The following is a 20,309-nucleotide window of genomic DNA, read 5'->3' on the forward strand; positions in this document are numbered from 1 at the left end:
GATGATCAAAACGGACATCTGATTAATGAAATACATTGACCTTAAACGGTCCTAATTTAATCAGCTACTGTTTCTGACAGTGGAAACGCACTCTTAATGGTTTACTGACCTTCCTTCTTTAGAGCTCTACTGGACCACCCAGCTCAAATACCAGTAAAACTGCTGACAGATCTTTCAGAGCGACCAGACCTGAGCGTAGAAAATAACTTAATCGTTTCATTTCATACCTCCATCTGACAACAACAGAGTAGTTGCAGTAACTTTGTGAAAGAGCGGGTCATTAGTGTAACCTCTGGGCCCCGTTTTGCTGCCGGAAGGTAATGAGAGACAAACAGCGTGGTCAGCAGTAGGCATAAGTGCTGGAGTTTATGGGCAGTGTGTTGTGTCCCAGGTTAACACTGATGCCACCACTTAGGGCTCTGTGTTTTAGCACCAGCCTGCTAATTGAGATGACAAAGGCCATAACAATGACATTGTTGGCCAAACAGCCCTCTCTAGACCTGCGTCTGGCTCCAGTCAAGGACGTCCAGCAGTCTGTAAGTGCAACCTTGGAATTTAAGATGGTGCCTGAGTCCTTCTGTGCATCTCGGAATCAATTAGCACGACTCAGGTAGGCCGGCACACATTCTCAGACCCTTTTATGTGCCAGAACTCTCACGCTTGTTTTGTTTGTTTTACTTAAAGCCGCATAAAGCACGTCCTGCACTCACAACGATAGCACATAAACGGTTGGGGGAAAAGCAGCTGTAATGGATATTGTGTTGAGCGTTTCAAAAATCAAGTTAGAGTGCCTTCTTTGTCATTTGTGCATTTCATTACACATCGAGACATTCTTGTAAATACGCTGCCGCTGCGATATGAAACAGCATTAATTGACACACCATAAAGCATATATAACGTGTTAACAAGCGATATAAACAAAGCCAGCTGTTGAATTATCTTTGACTATCCTAAAAGAGTGTTTGTGATCAATTAAGACTCAGTCTCACAATTTCACATTGAAAACAGGATGTCTTCTGTTACCAATCTAATAATAGTAATGCATATGGCAAGTGTTTTGATTAACATAATGGAAAAATAGCCCACATAATTTATCTTCTAAGTCCGAGGGAGAGAGAGCCAGATTGGAGCCTGAGGACTCAATCCACCTCAACATATGCTGCCATTGTAAGTCTGTGAATGTGGAGTATCTCCAGCCTCATTCCCATGATATTTATTGAAAAACATTTGACTTTATGAGCTGCATACGTAATGAATGCTTATCGATGCTGCGGCTCACCAGATGAGGCTATAATTCTACATGTAAGTATCACAACCACATGTGGGCCTGTAATGTTGTTTCTAATTGTGATCCATACTAATTCCTGTTTGTCAGCACTTGACTGCCACTGGCTCAAACACCGGTCTGCTTCATCACGTGCCCTGACCGGTTTCGTTTAGTGTTTATGTGATCTGTTTTCATTTATTTTCCTTCCAAGGTTAACAGCTTCCTTTTCTCTCCGTTCAGTTCCTTCCTATGCAGCAAAAAAGTCTAAAATCCTGATCTGCAGCGCTGACAGCTGGCCTTCTTAATAACATATCTTTTTCTTCTCTGATTTGGCCACCCACTTTCTGATTTAAGCGACTGAAATTTAGCTCCTTAATCTCAGTCGGCTGTGTCAATCCACCTGCCATGTGGCATGAACAGAAATTGCTTCTGTTGGATCGGAATACATTTTTCATAAACCTTTTACACATACAGCTCTACCCTGATGACTGGCCAAAAATACAGATGAAATGCTTGTTGCTACATCGCAACGTTCATATCGGGTCCACCCCTAGTTTTAAACCCAGCAGGACGAACATAAAGTATTTCAAATGCATCGCAAGATTATTGTAAGATCAAAAACTAAACCCACAGGAGTTGATCTGATTCATATATTTGTCTGAAACCAGATCTGCACTTACTACTTAACACTAGTCCATTGGTTTTGTCTGAGTGATTCACCTATCGGAGGAAAGTTAGATGTATTCCACTGATTGTCTGGCTGCAAGGAAAAATCCATCTCAGAGCATCCTGCGGCTGCTGGGCCTTTATTGACATATCAGATGGGACATTGGAGGAGAAATTGGCCTCATTTGTTTCTCACGTCACCTTAATGGCAGATCTCTTTCAAGGGGCAAAGAATTGACAGGCCCCCGGTCTCGGTGAGCAAACAGCCAAACCTAGTTTATTGGTTTCCTCTCTGCCTATGTGGCTGCCTAGATCAGCCTCCAAAGTTGAAAAGATCCCCCAGAAAATATTAATCAAGTGCTCTGACTGATTGTCTTTGCATGATAAATTATCTGGACAGGGACAGTGTTACTTTAGCCCAGGGACATTTATCACACACATAGGCTGAGTCGGGAATGCTGACGAAGTGGAAGGGGTCAATGAGACATTTTCTGTGGGCATGTACTGTACATAGCATTTCAGTAACAGTGAGAAGGTATTTCTGAATATGTTCTGTTTGAGCTAGCTATGACAGACTTGATGTGTTACACTGAGGTTAAAAATATGGCTAACGCATACATTTTTAGATGTTGGCCAGCTAGCTTTCAGGTAGGGCAGGTATCCCTTCTTCAGATGGTTATCCACTAACATTCATCTCTGTCAATACTTTTACCAATCATTTCCCTCGTCAGCAGCATTAGCGTCTTGTTTTCCACCCTGATTGAAGTTTCTGTATGTCACTTGGAAGTGAACAGGTGTCAAGCTAGCACAGGCACCTCGCAGATGGCAGCATAATTAGCATTGATTCTGGCAGGCTTTCACAGGCCAGGGTCTAGATGGCCGTGACGACCAACTAACCTCCCCACCTCTTGATGGGCTACCTCTGGGACAGATCGAAGCTCATTTTACTCCAAGAATGCAGCACGCTAAAGGACTCCTTAGTAACACACAGCATCTGAGGCAAGCAAATCCTGTTATAGAGCTTGTTTGCTGTCCAAACTCCAAAGGTCTGTGGACTGGATAGTGTTATTCTTAATTTATGTGCGACATTTAATTAGAATTATTGCTATTAATATTTCTGCTGTTTAACAATAGATGACTTAATTAATTTTCTTTGTCTCTACTGGTTTTCAGGTAGATCATTAGATAGATTAATCTTATCCAACTGCTGTCTATCCATCTGTCATCCTTTTGGATCACCATTCATAAACATATTGGCCACACTTCTACATTATTTTCTGTAGGATCGCAGACTGAGAATGAAAACCACTGCCCTTCTAAAGATATGAATGCATTATTATTATTACTGGATGCCAATTTCCACTTGATAGAAGGATAAATATTCTTCACAAAGAGCCAGCAGGATCATTCTGTAAGCATGTCACTGTTTATGCCTCCTCTTGCTTGGTGTTTGTATATTGCAGATTGTATGCTGGAATTGGCAAGCCACTGCACATCCTGCGCTTTCAAATGGATCTCATCTAATCTTATTTCACCGTGTCAAATGGCAGCATGACATGCTGTTTTACTCCGTAACATTTGGTTGTAGCGAACCAGCTGACTGAGTCTGATGCGAGGAGTCCCCCTTGTTATTATGAACCACTTGTAACGGTGTGTCTGTGGGGTTGTTGTCAGAGTGGGTGGGTCATGCAGACATGTTGGTCACTAATACAGCACACGGAAAATTGCTTCTGCGACAGACATTCGCTGTTTGTTTTCCTTCTTGTATTCCAGTGCGTTCAATCCATTACAGAAACATTTTGTGAATCGCTAGACAAATTTACACAAAGACCTTTTAATAACATCCAGTGTAGCTTGGATATGGAATCACAGCAATCTAAACGTCTTTATTATAGCAACCAAATGCAGAACACAGAAAACACAGCACAGATCAGTGACTCTTTATAGATGGTAGCAATAATATAATTGATGTTCTCCAGTGGATTTTTTTCCCTTCTCACTTTGATCTTTTCCTCCGAAAACTGTCAGCAGTCAGCCCCTAACAATGAGAGCCACCCATGCTGTATACTGCACCGGTCAGGTGTCAGGATTCATTATATTTGGCTGAGATTTGCATAATGCAAGAGGCATCAAATTAAATTTGCATAATTCCTTTGATTACACTTGTTATTAAATGTGAGTGACATTGATTTACAAAATGGCCTGATATAAGGTTAATGGCTGATGTCACCTTCTTGCGCCTCTGTCTTTTCTTAATTATCACGAAGCTTTGTTCACTGTGTCATTTATGCTTCTGTATCCTTAAATAACACGGCTTTATACTGTATGTATCTCTGTCTTCTTCTCCTCCTTACATACATTACACCGCTCCTGTGCTTGAACTTCCCTCTTATATCGTGTTTCTGTAATTATGTAAGGCAGAAAGTAATTTGAATGGGATGAACAGTCATAACATTGGTGTGCCCTGGCCCATTTAAGCACATTTACGTGGGCCATTATTGACAGCCGGCTAAGTGTCATTTGTCAAGGAAGAAGGAATTGACAGGGATAAGAAACGGGGAGAAATAACGGTCAATCAAACCTACTTTACAGTCATAAGGGAAAAGAGCAGCCATCTCCGGTGTTTCTTTTTTTTTTCTCCCCCCCTGGTGAAAGCATAAGATCATAATACCTATTTTCATAATAATACAAACAGCCTGTAGGCTACAAAATAAGAAGACAGCCATACTCAGTGTATCTGTGCATTGCCTGACAGAGACAGAAAGGTTTCAATCTCTTTTTCATTTCATCCTGATAGCTCTACCTTTTATTACCGAGGGACAGGAACGTTTCCTGAGGTAAAAAGGAGTGCACATTCCCAAGATAAAGTTGGAGGTTTACAGCTATTTCCAGCCGTAATGTATTATTCCGTTAAAGCAATGATCAGGTAGTGTTGGATGAATGGGAGATGTTCAGCACCATTACTGCCTGGCACATCAGTGAGGCATTATTACATTATCGCTGCTCTTTAGTAGGAGATTGGGTGTGTGACCGGGTTCTGAATACACTCATCCCGCTCTCCACGGCGTAAATTGCAGATTGGCTCATTGACTTCAATGATAAAATGTAAAAATTGCCAGTAAAGAGAACATAGACTCAGGTTACTCCTTAGCTGTTTGTCAACGGCAGATGTGACTCAGTTGGTGCAAAGCATGTTAAAGAGTTCCATCTCCCAGAAGTCAATGTCATTTATGCCTGAAACTGCTAAAGCAATAGCTCATCTTGTCTCTGGTGTGTCATACTACACTGCCTTTGTCTGAGATTAAAATTTGCTCTGGGGGGTGTGTGCTAAAATCCTAAAATGTTACTTATAGGAAGAGGCGAAGATTTACTAACAGATACATCGAGAATATGTTGAGATGAAAAAAACAAAAGTACAATATATATGAATTAGTATTAAAATACTGAATGACCAAAAATGCTGTTCCTTGTTATGGTTTAAAGAATGGTTTGATTTTCTTACACAAATAATTAGCGATAAAGCAAATCAATATATGGCACTAACAGCTTTAGGATAATTTGTGATTGATAATTGACAGCTTATTAATTAAATAATGCATTATCATTCCGCTCCACAGACCGTGTGTTCACTGTGCAGTTTAGTGCTGCATCAAAGAAAAACCTGGCAGCGTTATTATTCTGCTTATTAAGCCTGGGCAGGTTATTCTTGAAATGGATACTGCTAATGTTATTTCGTACGACACTTCAGAAAAGCATTAATCCATGATAATTACCTTGGAAGGAAGCAAATAAAGACAAACTAATGGCGGGGTTGATCATCAATTTCGAACATTCGACTCAAATGCCCTACATTTTTATGCAGGAAACGTCCAGTTGCTGTGCCTCTGCTTAGAATGCCTTTTTAAGTGTATATTATCCTGTCCTTGACTGGGGAAGTGCTAGGAGAAATCATTAAAGCAAATTAGACTATTAACATCCTAAAGAGCATTTATCTTGTGGATCAATAGGCTCTCATCTTCTTTAGAGGACCCTTTGGTGTCCTAAAGTCATTATGAGCCAGATTATGAGGATCGTCAATTCATTACATGCAGATAGGCCAATAATTATTGACACCATAGGTACAAATAATAATTTCAAGTGCATATATTTTTCAACTTCTAAATTATTTTAAAAAGGGAATTGTTTTGCAAAAGTGATAAAGTCTAAACACCTTCAGCTGAATTCATTAAAGCTTTTGCACAATCTCAGGAGAATCCAGCCGTTCACTGAAGAGGATATTTAAAGCATCCTCTCGAAAAAAAAAGAAAGAAAGAGTCTCTTGGCATTGATGCACTTGTCGTAGATCAAGCAACACTTCACCATATGATTTTTCCTGCTTTGCTGACTGTGTGTGAAGATGCCATACACCGGGAATGGATTGGATCTTCAGTCTACCATCACAAGATCTGCGATGCTCCAATCAACACACAAGATGTTCAGACATTTATAATTGCATCATTTTGCAGCGCCCTGCATGTGACGTCACGGCCGCCTCGTTTGTGTTTGCCCACGCTCACGTTTGTGACTGCTGGATTTGCCAGCAAGATAAATTGGCACATGCATGTGTTTTGTTACTTGGATTATTATTTGAGGTCTCTCTTGGGGGGCAAATATGCATTTAAAGAAGCAAGGGGAAAAGGAATAATCACATCACGTGGCCTGGGAGTCAACATACGCAGATCAACAGAGCAGCCGCCTACGACATGATGTCGATTTGATGAACATGATGTGGTACCATTATCTCTCCCCGAGCCTTTGTCAGCATGTTGACCAAGAAGGGTATTGTTCAAATCCCATAAATCTCACACCCTTATGTTGTGCCAATAATAGTACTAAATGGGAATAAAATTGCTTTCCCTTTCTCATCAGTTGTTATGCTAAAAACTGTAACCTTAAAGTGACCGTTGCCACACATAATATGGTGCACTGTTTGTGTGCTGAAAAGGCAAGCGGGAGATCCTTCTGTTCCCCATATGGCCCTATTGTGTTGATAATACCATACAATGCCCCCCTCCCTCCCCTTCAGAGCATGCTTCAGGCCCTGCTGGTAGAGGATAGACTGTTGGTTTCACAGAGGCAAGCAGGACACCCATGGACACAGAAGTGTGTAAGATGTGGGGCTCCTACGCGCGTGGCCCGGTCGATTCCCCTTTTGGCCAGCGCCGGGCCAGCTGAAGAAATGGAAACCATTCCTTTAGCATTAGAGAAGTAATTCTGTTTCCCAGCAGGATTTTTTGGAGAAAAAAAAAGAAGGAAAAAAAAGCAAAAAATTGAAGGTATTTTCTCGCCTTGTAATAAGAAAGAACAACTGAGCATTCTGAAACCTATTGATGCTGGTTTGGATGGATTATAATGGTCATCCCATCTACTGTCACTTTGGGTTTTTTTTTTCCTAAATCATTTGATGTCTCACTTTGAGGTGCATGAATTTAAAATCCAGTTTATAATTTCAGTATGTCAATCAATTAAGGTCATCGTGAATTTTGTATTGACAACGATGTTAAAAATGAAACGGAGCAACATGTCAACTCTGCATCTATTTAGATTAATTTAAAACATCATTTTTGATTTGTGTGTTCAGACACACTCCATCAACAAATAATTACAGCAGCAACCTCCAGCAACAAATAATTGTAAATATTTTAATTTATTGATTCATTAGCTATTGGCACAGCAGTACAGCATTACTCGGGCTGCGTCTTTTGTGTGGGCTGTGTGAATATTTCATCCATAGTTTCCATTGTCTGGCTCATGGTAGCACTGAGGTTCAAGAAGTTGCTGAGTAAACAACACAGACCTTTAAAACATACACCAGGTTTTATTTACATGGAATATTATTTTTAGTTCTTTTAGAATTTAAAAAAGTGAAATCTTCAGATCGCCTTTTGTGAATGGGTTTGAAATATTTTATTTTCAAAACTGAAGTTGTAGCCTGTAAATATTCAGCAGTTTTACTTAAAAAATATAAAATATTAACTACAATTAAGATAGTTGAATTGTTTGTGTTTGCTTAATCATTTAGTCAATGAATCATTCCGGAAAATGATGCATGTTGGAAAATACATGTGCCCAATGCAAATACATGTATTTGTGCATTTCATGATTTCTTGTTGTTTTTATTAAATTATTCTTTGCTTTCTGCCCCTTTGTGTCTTAATAAAGAACTGGCCCAGACATTAATGAGAGCACAGAGGAGATGTGGGCTAGAGAGTCTGTGTGGATGGAGCTGGAGGCTTTGGGGAATGCAAGGGTCACCTGGTCAATGAATATGAAGGCCCCGCTTATTATAACTTTGTCAATGACAAATAACAAACTGTTGGTATATGAAATGCTTCGTTGTATCATTTTGTGGAGGACAAGGGATATTTTCAGCTTGGCTGCCTGCACACTAGCCTTTGAGCTGGCCCTGGAAAAGCTGTTTGTTTGACCCTAAGGAGTGAGAATTGACAAAGCAAGCCGGGAGCATTTGTTTCATCTGCTAAGCCATAGATTGAAAATGATTTCCCAATGCCCCGTTTGAGATCCCTGTGAAGGGGGTCATCAATTATTTCCTGATACGTGACACAATATTGTACCTATTTTACTGACCACTGCTTTCTGGTTGGTCAGATAGCATCTCTTTTATCAGCCCATTATTGATGGTGAATGGAAGCTCAGTAAACAGACCTGTAGGTTTATTTCCAGTTTCTCTCTGCCACAGTGCTGCAGCACTAAAAAGCAAGGAATGAGGTCAACAACACAGAGAAGAAGCTAGATAGCGAAAAAACATATAGCAACTTGATTTACCCAATTCTACAAATATCGTACCAATACTTTGTCCCTCAATATCTTAATTTTTGTGAGGAGAAAAAAATGACCCAGCTTAGTAATAACGTAATAAATACCTGTTTATTCAACCAATTCATACACCATACATCACACAGAAGAAGAAAAAAGACAACTAGAACAATTGCAAGATATTCATATACTACAAAACTCTTTTAGGCAATGCTGTTTAATCTTCATTTTGCTAGGAGAAGTGTGAGTCTGCTGAAAGCACACTGTTTTTTGAGCAAATGGAGTTCTAAATTGCTTTTTTTAAGTACCATGCGCCAGGGTAATGTCTAGAGGTACAGACACAGCATTCCGGTGGCAATGATTTATGGTGTGGGGCAGCCACAAATTGACTTGTATGCAAGAAATGTAAATGGAAGTGGGACATTTGATGGAGAAGCTCATTTCCAGCCTTAAATGTTTTAAATTAACCACACAAACTCACAAGGCAAAATGTTAATGGGCATTTTTTTTCACCTCACTTTTTTTTCCTTCATTCTTCCCCCCTTTAACTTAATCTACATTACAGGTCAATTTATTAAACAAACAACGATATTGCACTAGATTTGCAAGGATCAATGGATTTGACAAAGGGGATTCATTTTGGGAAATAAACCTTTGAAATTAGCCAGCGAATGAGGTAACTATTTGAAGTGATATATGTTTGGCACAGGACAGTGTAAATTGCACGAAGGTGCAAACAGAACAAAGGAAACTGGAAAAATAGCAAAGCGGCAGTGCAAGGCTACTCCTATTTCTGAACCACATGCACATCATGAAGTTTTCTTCTTATAATTGGAACTGTGTCATTGCTTTACTATATCTTGAATCATATTTTAGCTGAATTTCACACACAGTACAAAGGAACCTTTTCCTATAAAATGGAGTCTGTGTTTGTTTCTTAGTATGGTGAATCAAAAGTTTCTAACTTTTCAGCATTGTTTATTGCTCGCACAGGAGACTGTAGCGAGATAACAGGACGGAGGAGTGAAACGTGAGATCTGTGCCCTCAAGCTAAAGAAAAAGTGGCCTAGAGGGAGAAATTGTTTTCTAATAACAAGAGCTTCTGGTCCCCCGAGGGACAATTACGATGTTAGCTCCCTTGTCAGAGTAAAAGCCGCTTTCAAGCTGCTCCTTTCATAATGCTATCATGTTTGCCCCAGAGATATGCCCATGGTCTTCATGTCGCTCTCTCTTTATTTCTCTCTATCACTATTGATTGAGGGGCCATTTATATTCACAGTAGGGGGTCTTAATTATGAGTGTGAGTGAGGCCAGCCAAATAGGACTAAGTGGTAACAGGGGGCCAATGCTACTGCCACGGGGCTCTTTACCTATTTAACATTCAGTGCCTCACTCCTTGATCATTGGCAGTACACTTATGAAATCAGCATTGCTCAGTGGAATAATAACCGTATTTAGAGTGGATTCAGTTGAGCCTACAAGCACAACAAGAAATGTGATTTTGTGCACAATGTATTTTTTTTATACAAGTAATCAACATTTATTTTTGGTTGTAAAGCAAAAAAAATAAAAATATATGTATACATATATGTTTTGCATTTTTAGTTTAAAAATGTCTGCTTCTTCTTAATGACAAGAAATGCTTTTCTTAAGAGTGGTCGGTGGTGGACTATCAACTGTAATACTCACATCTATTTGCTTTCTTTCTTTCTTCTTTTTTTCCTTTGAAGTTTCCGATGAGCGAAGCAGTGTTGAGATTTTGCCTCCTATTTAAAATTAAATCCCTTTATGCCATTTGACAAACTGAGACCATCCAGCCAGTAAATGTTCTGGGTGAGTGTTAAGTCTCTACATTTCAGTCAGTCGTGGAAATGAGCTCAAGCTTCTAGTGTTGTGGTAGCTTCAGTTTGCTGATTACACATATAAAATAAGCCCTTTATTTTACCCTTCTTTCTGTACAAATTCTTCCTTAAATGACAACTGGCAAGCAGAACGGCTGAATTACTTAGCAAGTGGGTGACATTCACTTCGGTCAGTTCATTCACTGGACTATTACATGTGTGGTAATGGCTTTGATTAACAAACATCTCTGTGTTGTAGTCACAGTTTGAAATAACCCAACCCCTCCTTCCTGACATCTGATTTTACAGAAGGTAGGTTCAAGGCCTCTCTCTGTGTGGTAGAGCCCAGTGGCATGGCCACCATGGTCGAGGTGCTGGTCGAAGGGTCACGTGACGCCTGGCTCATAGGCCTCTGTGTCTGCACTTGCTGACAGGAGGGCATTGCCCCCACCATTCTTTTTTTTTTGTCTTTTTTTTTTTTTTTTTAGCTTTAACCAGTCAGCCATGGCTTACATGGTTTGTTGTGGCCCCAAGATCAGAAGGAGGAAGCTGAATAATGTCTTCCTATTCTTTAAGGGGAGGGCCACGGTTGGTTGATTATAGAATAGCTTTGACAGACCAGAGGGAACTATGGCTTTTGTCCAATTCCCCCTCACAAAGAAAGGTAAGTTCAGAAAGAGCTTGGGTTGGCTTTTTTAAGCACATGGTGACTGGCCTACTCCTTATCATCCCATCATAAACTTATAATACCTTCAGGGACTCCCACCTATGCAGGCTGTCAAAGGACAAGCAGCACCGCTCACACTCTTAAAATAAGGCATAATTTTAATCCAGTGCAAGCATAAATTGAGTCTCCCCTACTTTGTTCTGCAAGAGGCAAATAAATCTTTATTATTTAGGCTCTCAAATGTTGCTACAGATGCACGAGTCATCTTCGAAATGCTCTGATTTTAAATTCAAATTCCTTCCTCTTTCTGTACTTCTATTAATCTTACTCTTCCTTCAGCCTATGTGCAAAACGTGTGACCACCACCATGCACGCGCACAAAGAACCACAATCCAGACAGTCTGTGAGAATTAGCATTTCATTCATTGTAACAAGGCCAATATGTTTCCAGAAGTGCTGCCATACTGAAACAAGTCCTTAACAAAACAGAGCCTGAGGGCTTGAGACTGACTCCTGGGACCCCAGCAGCCTCCACGGCCTATTTGTTCAGCAGAATCTGTTATTCTGTCACAGCAGGCCTGTCACTAGTGAAATCATTTAAATGTCCAATCCTGTATTTAAGCAGACTGCCTCACCGCGAACAGATGAGCGGCACTCAGAATTTATAGCCAGACGCATCAAAGGGTAAGCAGAGCAGTGTGCGACCTGGTGGAGCAGTTGTCCTGTGGGAGCTGATTTAGTGGCTCTTTCCCTTATGCAACAATAGCGAGCAGTCTCTCATAATGAACATCCTGGGTATTCCTCATTGTAAATTCAAATTCAGCACTTAGACTTTACTGTATGTGTGATGAAGGGTTCATAATACCACTCATTATCACTAACTGAATAAATATTTTTGAAAAGTTGCCTGCGCTTTCAATGCACTGCAGTTATTGTTTTTTTTTTGCAATTTAATACCTAAAACAAACATGGTCACAAAATTAAACTGCTCTGTTTGTTACAGGAAAAAAAAATGTTTTCTGCAATCTTTCAAGTTGCTTGTAATACTTCAAGTGGGTCATAGTGGACAAAAAGGTTGAGACAACTCAAAGCAGCTTGATGTTGGTGTGTAATGGACCTGTCAGCTCTGATGGATTTTCAACTCTGCCTTATTTTTTGTCCTACTACAGACAATAGAAAGCTAAGGAGCTAAGGCCTTGCAGTTCTGTCTCTGTGTGTGCAACACCTCTTGATCAATAGTAAATTTTTATCTGCAATCGGACTAAAATGTACAATTACATGAAGCAGATAGGGGAAATACAATGCAGACTGCTCTTAGGGTGATCGCTCATAAACATAAAAGCTGTTTGGAAGATTATAATCAATGGTGCAACACGACCCACCACGTGGATGATAGACTATCATTACAGATTGTTCTCTTTGAGTAATGGGACTGAAGCAAAAACAGATAATGTGATTCAATAATATATTTGCTGAATTTGTGAAGAAAAAGAAACAGGAAAATCTATCCCAGAGGCTAAGGCCTTAATTAAAACTTGCCAGAAGATCACCTACGACTTAGGGATGACTTAAGTCATAGGCGATCATGTCTAGCTACTGTATGTGTAGCTGTGTCAGATCTGAAACAGTAGCGGCTCTCAGCCCCCTAATGTTTAGAGTGGGCTAGCATTAAGATCGATGATTTGTTTATTAGATTTCCAATCAGAATATAATAGGTTTGAGGCATTAGCAGCTGTAGGGTAGATGTGGTTGAGTGTGTCTGCTGAAGAACCCCTGCCTTTTTGATTTCTTAGCGCTTCCTCTGAGTGTAAACAGACCAGAAAGAGAATTAAAAGAGATCATATCATTTTGTGCCATGCCACTGTGCAATTCCCGAGAGATAAACATTAAGCAAAAGGCAGAATAGCTGTGACTTTGTTTTTTTTCTTACAGCCATAAAAGACCCCACCCTCTGAGACTGTTATTAGCCAAGCTCACAGGGAATGTCATATTAACAATGAATGTCTGGTAGTGACGGAGATTGTCCTAAGTATGAGCCCAGCAGGGAGCTCTCTTTAACTCTAATTCACACTGAAATCAGATCACCCTGCTAAGATCTCATCAGCATTATTACTCCTGTGCTTTACCACCTCCTTCCCCACTGTCCATGTGTGTTCTTCGGCGCAAGCCCGGCCTGGGCTAACACATCCTATCATTACTGTCTGTTTTTTTTGTTTTGCGTGATCGTATTTTTACACGATTGGGTTAAATTTGTGGGAATTTTTTGGTGGGAAGTGTCATCCCTTCTTTTACTTTTTGTTTTATTATTATTTTTGACTCCCCCCCCTCATATTTCTCTTTTTTGTTACTGTTTTGCTGCAGGAGGTCATGTGTTTAATACTTCTAGCAATTTTTTTTAGAGTAAATACTCATAATGGCAGACACAGAGTGCCTGACGTTCACATGCCACAGGACAAGATTCTGTGAACTCTTAAGTGAGTCATGTAGTTACTGAAAAAATTCCCCACAATTTTTTGACACTGTGGCTCATAGTTATTTAAAGCATAATAGCTTATAATAGATGGTGAAAGTAAGAAGTATTTTAAGCAAAAAGCCCAAATGTTTGCTTTTTCTAAGCATTTCAAGTAGCGGTGTCAAATTCATTTTAGTTCATGTAGCAAATCCATTGTAAATTACATACTTTATTACATTAATGAATGTTTTCAACTAACTTATTCACCAAACCAGTGATGTACATCCTGAGATATCTTAAGAAAATAGGTGCAGACAGAACAATATGTCTCAGTTTTTTGTTCTCAGTCATTCCGCCATGACAAGGAAATGTTAGTGTGACAAATCAAAGAGATGCTCTGATATCTGATGTGGTATAACCAGTGTTGGGCAAGTTACTTTGAAAAAGTAATTAATTATAGTTATAGTTACTTCTTCAAAAATGTAACTGAGTTAGTAACTGAGTTACAAGATTCTAAAAGTAATTAATTACTTGAAAAGTAACTATTTCGTTACTTTTAAAAAACATTTAACCCTCTGGGGTCCAGGGTATAATTGGCCATTTTTCACTACTTTTGATTTTCCCTCTACATTTCACCGTTAAAAACTATTTACTTGTTTGGTATCATTCTTTTCAGCACAACCTCACGTGTTTGAATTTATAGTTACGTTTTCATTTTGACATCCTGTATTAACACAATTGATATAAAATCAGATGAAAAACATAAAATCTGAGTAGAAAAAGTTATATGTTATACTGTAACAGCCACAAAAATGTTTACTGAATCATATTTCATGACTTTAAATGCAAATATAAATTGCCAATTTTATGCACAGGTTTTGCAAACAAAGTTATTCGCAGCCATTTACCTTTTACCCTTTTTAAAATAACCATTTCAAACTATTTACAGAACAATCAGGTGTTCTGCATTCAATAAGATGCCACACAAATTATTTGTACCACTCCAAAAAAAATAATTTCTGTCCACTATAAAGGAGAACATCATAAGCCTGACACCTGCAGAAAACTATCCACAACACTACACACTAACTATACAAGACAACACATTAACTACACACTCCAAAGATGCTAAACGTCACAAATCTCTCACATCTCAAAACTCACTCTCTCTCTTTTTGTGCTCTCTCTCGCCATCACTCCTAAAACTTCCCCCTCTTTCTAAACAACCAAATGTCATGTTGCCATATCATTTTTTGATTGGTCGGCATGGTGCATTTTTCCACCAACACCAAAGGGGTGGGGTTTTTTTTGTTTTGTTTTGTTTTTTTGGTCATAAGCAGAGAGTGCTTGCTAGCGCTGTCCTTAGACAGTAAACGCGACTAAACCTTTGAGGAAAAAACACATGTATTTATTGTTTATCATTACTCTGGTTTTACGTGGCCTATCAACACAATTTAAAAACTGGTATACATCACCTTGTTGCTTTGTCATCTTGAAGTGGTCATGTGATTGGCTTACCACGACTACTTTATTCTTCCTCAGTCAAACAGCAGCACTTATGCCATTGTTTTGCCCCGTTAGCTCCAGGTGTTGTGCTAGAAAGTGATCATCTGGTAGAAAAGGAGGGCGCGCAGCTACTTAAAGCTGTAGCGCCCAGATTACTTGCTACTTCCGTACAACTGATATAAGGTGCAGTAAGCTGAACACAGCTTCAACCGTCTGTTTGTTGAAAAATAGTAACGTGACCGCTCCGCATTCTCTTGGTAGTAACGGTAACGGCATTGTAACGATAGGAATAGTAATTAGTTAGATTACTCATTACTGAAGAAAGTAACGCTGTTACTTGTAACGCCGTTATTCCCATCACTGGGTATAACAAACCATGGTTAATGTCTTTTTATCTAAGAAGTACTTTAAATGTAACAATGCTCTGGTTCAAATGATGTGACATTCATTAAAAGGTAATAAAAAAACAAAACAAAAAATGAACAAACAAAAACACAGCAGCCATATGGGATCATTTTACATGTCACGTGTCAATGTAAAGCCTTTTGTTGGCTTTTGTTAGAAATTGGGGTATGTTTAGTTTTTAGACAGGGAAACTTTAGGCCTCGGCTTTCTTATATATTTTTATCAAGTTCAGAAAATACGTAGCTGAAGTTGTAATGAAAATGGTCATTAGTTGCACCTGATCCATCAAAAAACAACTCTTGCAGAATACCGCTATAATACGGTGTGAATATCTAAGGTTGACTCTAGCGAGTATACATCTCAAATGCTGTTCTTCCAAACATTCGGTAAGCTCCTAAAACTCACTACCTAATTTATTTATTTTTTTAAACTGGAGATACTGTAGAAAGACTTTACTGTAGAAACCAAGACCAAGACATGGGTGTAATGTGGGTGTTATCGGCTGTGACACCGAAGGGGTCGAAGACTTCACTTGTTTTACTCAGATGAATTGGACAGGCTACTAGAAGCTCAGAGGCTTCAGCATCTTGATAGAAAACTCGATAGAGAAATGGGCCGTGGTGGCACTGAACATAGGCTTACATCGATAAAATGCAACGTACTGTGTATACAGTATATATCCAACGAGATGTGTATTCAGTTGAAACCATTAAAATGCTGAGAGAACCCTATAGCATAAATGAAATTGTTGTACATACTCACTGGGCCCTGACCGACAAAATGGAGTGCAAATGTTAAGTACTGCGAGATGTAAAGTACAAACACATTATGGGCAGGTATTAGCTTATAAAACACAGCAAACCAGAGAATGGGAACAGTCCTTGCAGTGGTGTAGCTTACCTCCGGTTTTTAATAGCAAGGTGTTTATTATTGCATCTCCCTACCCCCAACTCCCACCCCACCCATAGGGGAGGAAAAAAAATTATATCATGTTATGAGATTTAAAAGTCACCAGAGGATTGTACCGTACTTGGCACCTTAAGATTTTTGTTCAGCATTTTAAATTTTCAGGAGTACATTTGTGCTCATTATGTATGATGAACACATAGAAACAAAACCAGACAAAATAATAAAATTCAGTAACTACTCCTCATCTTTTGCCAAAAACATGTTTTTTCTTGTCATTCACTGATGCGGTTAGTTATGCAGGATCCCGGAAAAAAAACACTTTAATGCGGTGTTTGTGCTTTAACAAATTAAATTATGGCCCATTTGACAGCCATGTTTGACAACTGCAGTGGCATTTAAATTCAGCCCCATGATGTCATTTAAAAATACACCTCAAACTTTGCCACACTCTTTGCTCTTTAGTCTTGAAGGGGAAATGATCACTGATTTGTCACCACTCAGCAGTACTTTTCTTCTTAATGAATTTTTAATATCCTTAATGACAGCAGAAGAATGATGTCATTAGGAGTGGATGTTTGGAAAACGCTGACTTGAACTCTTTTGGGCGACCATTTTTATAATAATTTAATATAGATTAACGCCCCATAGTAATGAGCAGTTTGACTATGAGGGGGGCAGCCATTTAAAGTAAGACCCCACTATTCATTTAGCAGTACACATTAAAAACTTTAGGTTGTTTATGGTCAAGTCTTTTATTCTCTGAAGTATTTTTTAGTGTGTGTGTGTAATGCGAAAACTACTGACAGGATATTATAGTATAACCAAGTCTTCCCAAACATTATGAGACAAATAAGAGATGTCATGACACATTTTCTGAATAACTGTGCAAAGTAGCTACAAGTATCTACATCCACTAATGCTGTGATCATCTACGGACACGGCACCAATGCCATGGAGGCAAGAGAATTAAGATTGTGTCCTCCTGGTAATTTACCTACTGGACCTTGTGCGCTGGTGAAGTGTGAATCAATTTGTAAAGGATAGTTAAATTTCTATAACAACCTCCCCCTTCTTCACACTTGACTATCCCACATCAGCTATTAAAAATGGAAAGAAAAAAAAATCACGTGGTGTCTTATGAAGATGATCAAGGGGAAGGCCACTCACTGGGAATGATAAAACGACTGGCTGCACTTTCACCTTTTTTTTTTTCTTTGCTGAATGAGCTGACCTCTCCTTCTGTGTACCGTATGCGTGTATGACAAGCACAGGCCGACAGATAAATAAACAAGCCTGGAAAGCCTAAAATGAATAAAACAAGAAGCAGGAAGCTGGCTGGCTAGGACACTGATATCCCTTGGCAAAATGTTTTATCATATTCAGCAAAAGAAGAGCCTTTATTTTATTGATTTAAAAAAAATCCCAGAGGCACTAAAAGGAACAGGCAATGATTAATGTCCCTCTCAGAAAAAGAAATTATATGGAATAAATTAAACTACTGCGGCAGCAAATTGAAAAATAAGGATGTAAATGAGGTTTGAATACTTAATATCTTATAAAGAAAAATAGTCAATGAGGCCCAAAAATGATGAGGGATTGCCAAAGAAACATAATATTAACTTTAATGGCTGAGGCTAGATTTTCTGTACTGTCAGAATTTACCTGTCACAACTGATTTTCTCCAGCAGACATGAAAAATGAGCAACACCATTTGAAGCAATTGAAGGCAGTCATTCTCTTCTCAATGTGAAATATAAGAAGAGAAACAGATAAAAGTGGCATTAAGGAGCTAGAATTTCTTTTGCTTTAGATGATTATTGGCTTGTGTTATTTTATACATGACTTAAATCCTGAGTTCTGCATCTGTTTGCTTGAAAATGCCTCCTTTTAATCACACGATTGCCTTATTGCTATAGCATGCAGGTTTGTAGGTGCATCATTGGAGGGCATTATGTTCGTATAAGGAGATCATGTTTATCACAGACTTCATCTCCAGGCTCCATCAAACCTAAGAGCCTGTCCTTATGTTAATGCAACGATCTGCGCTTGATTTATCCCGCATTATGACATTTATTTTTCTTTCACTATCATCGGAAAAGGTCAATCTGCTGAAAGTCAGCCCTGACGATATTTGTCATTTGGGCTCTTTTAGATCATCCTCATCACATTCCCGTTCCCTCAATTAAGACACGGCGCAATCTGGAATCAGTCACTCTTCCAGCCATCGTTCACACCGTGGTACACGTCGCACAATGCCAGCTAAATGAGAAGAAAGCCAAAAGCAAGAGCGAGATGTGCGGCACATTATCAGTCGAAGTCGTTGTAGAGTTGGCCCCCGGTCCTCCCCATCCATCAGAGTTGGGGTAAAGATGAGAGTGTGAGACGGGGCCTGGGGAGTGGCAGTCGGGTGCTTGCATTGCACCCCATTACTTCAGATGGATAGCAGAGGGGTGCTCCACATTAAACACTGTTCCCTCAGTCGGAACCTTTAATTATAATTCCTCAGTATCACTTACAGCAGCCCAGCACAGATGTTAAAAACCTTTCGTGGCTTGGTTACCCCACCTTAGTTAATCTCGAGGAGGGGTGAAGATACAGATGGCATATCAAGAGGCGGAGGATATGCTTGATCTCTGACAACATAAGCTCTTTTTTCTGTAGGGGAGGATTAAAAAATGTATTTGCATGTTTGTGGAAAAACAAAATTGTCTGAATCCGAAGCTGCAAGAAAAAAATATTAAGAGTTCACACTACCACTAAAGTGTAGGAGCAGTTCAGCTTTGAGCTAGGCTTGTAGGTAAGGGAGGGAGGACTGTAAATCAGTATGCCTATGAGCAGCTTTGTTTACATATTACAGTCTTTACTTTAGTCTGAAGGGCTCAGCAGCCCTTACATCACCCTGCCTCTGTGTATGGCTCATAAAACTACAGAAGGAATATAACGCTGCTGTGGTTTGCTGCTTTAACAGTGAGCTGGGGCATCGTTGTAAGACTAGTACACATAGAAACATCAAAGAATATGTCAACATTCAAGCAACAGATAAAGAAAGACAAGTTCTGAAAAACTATACATCTATATATATAGATAGATAGATATAGATAAAGATAAACATATATATACATATAAAAACCAAGAGGAAAGTGTGTTGCTATAAACAGATTCAAAGGTGATAAAAAATTGTTGTTCCTCTTTAAAAGCAAATTTTACCCTTAGTGACCCAGAAAAGAAAAACTCTTAACAATACACAGGGTTACTTTTTATTGAACTCTTGGGTGTGCTGCTGTAAACTCATTAAAAAAAAAGGTACAACAAGAATTACTCACACTCACCTGTATTCAACCAAACAGGTAAACAACAGAGAGCAGGAGTACATCCTGCCTTTACACTCAGTTTAATGCACTTGAATTGTATTGTAGCTGAAAATACTACTAACCCTAATTTAACTGCTGCTGCTGTGGTGCAATTTAAAGCAGTGCCTTGGCAATTTACTACACTTATCCCTGATGTAGACTTCGGCAGGGAGACTTTATAGAGAGCTACGAAAGTGGGCAACAACATTGCCTACATTTGTTTGTGTGGGTACATGTGAATTATTGTGTGGTCGTGTCCTAATGTTGTTTATGCTGTACCGGCAGATATTAAAAAACTTTGTTGGGACTTGTTCATTTTGGCAGTTTCAGCAATCACCTTCTAGGACCTCAATGACATTTGTGAGTCCTTATATTTACACTGTGATTGTTATTCTTTATACTTATCCTGTCACTGAAAAATGAAAAAACT

Source organism: Neolamprologus brichardi, chromosome 8 (genome assembly GCF_056152115.1).
Source record: "Neolamprologus brichardi isolate AB-2024 chromosome 8, ASM5615211v1, whole genome shotgun sequence".
NCBI classification, from domain to species: domain Eukaryota; kingdom Metazoa; phylum Chordata; class Actinopteri; order Cichliformes; family Cichlidae; genus Neolamprologus; species Neolamprologus brichardi.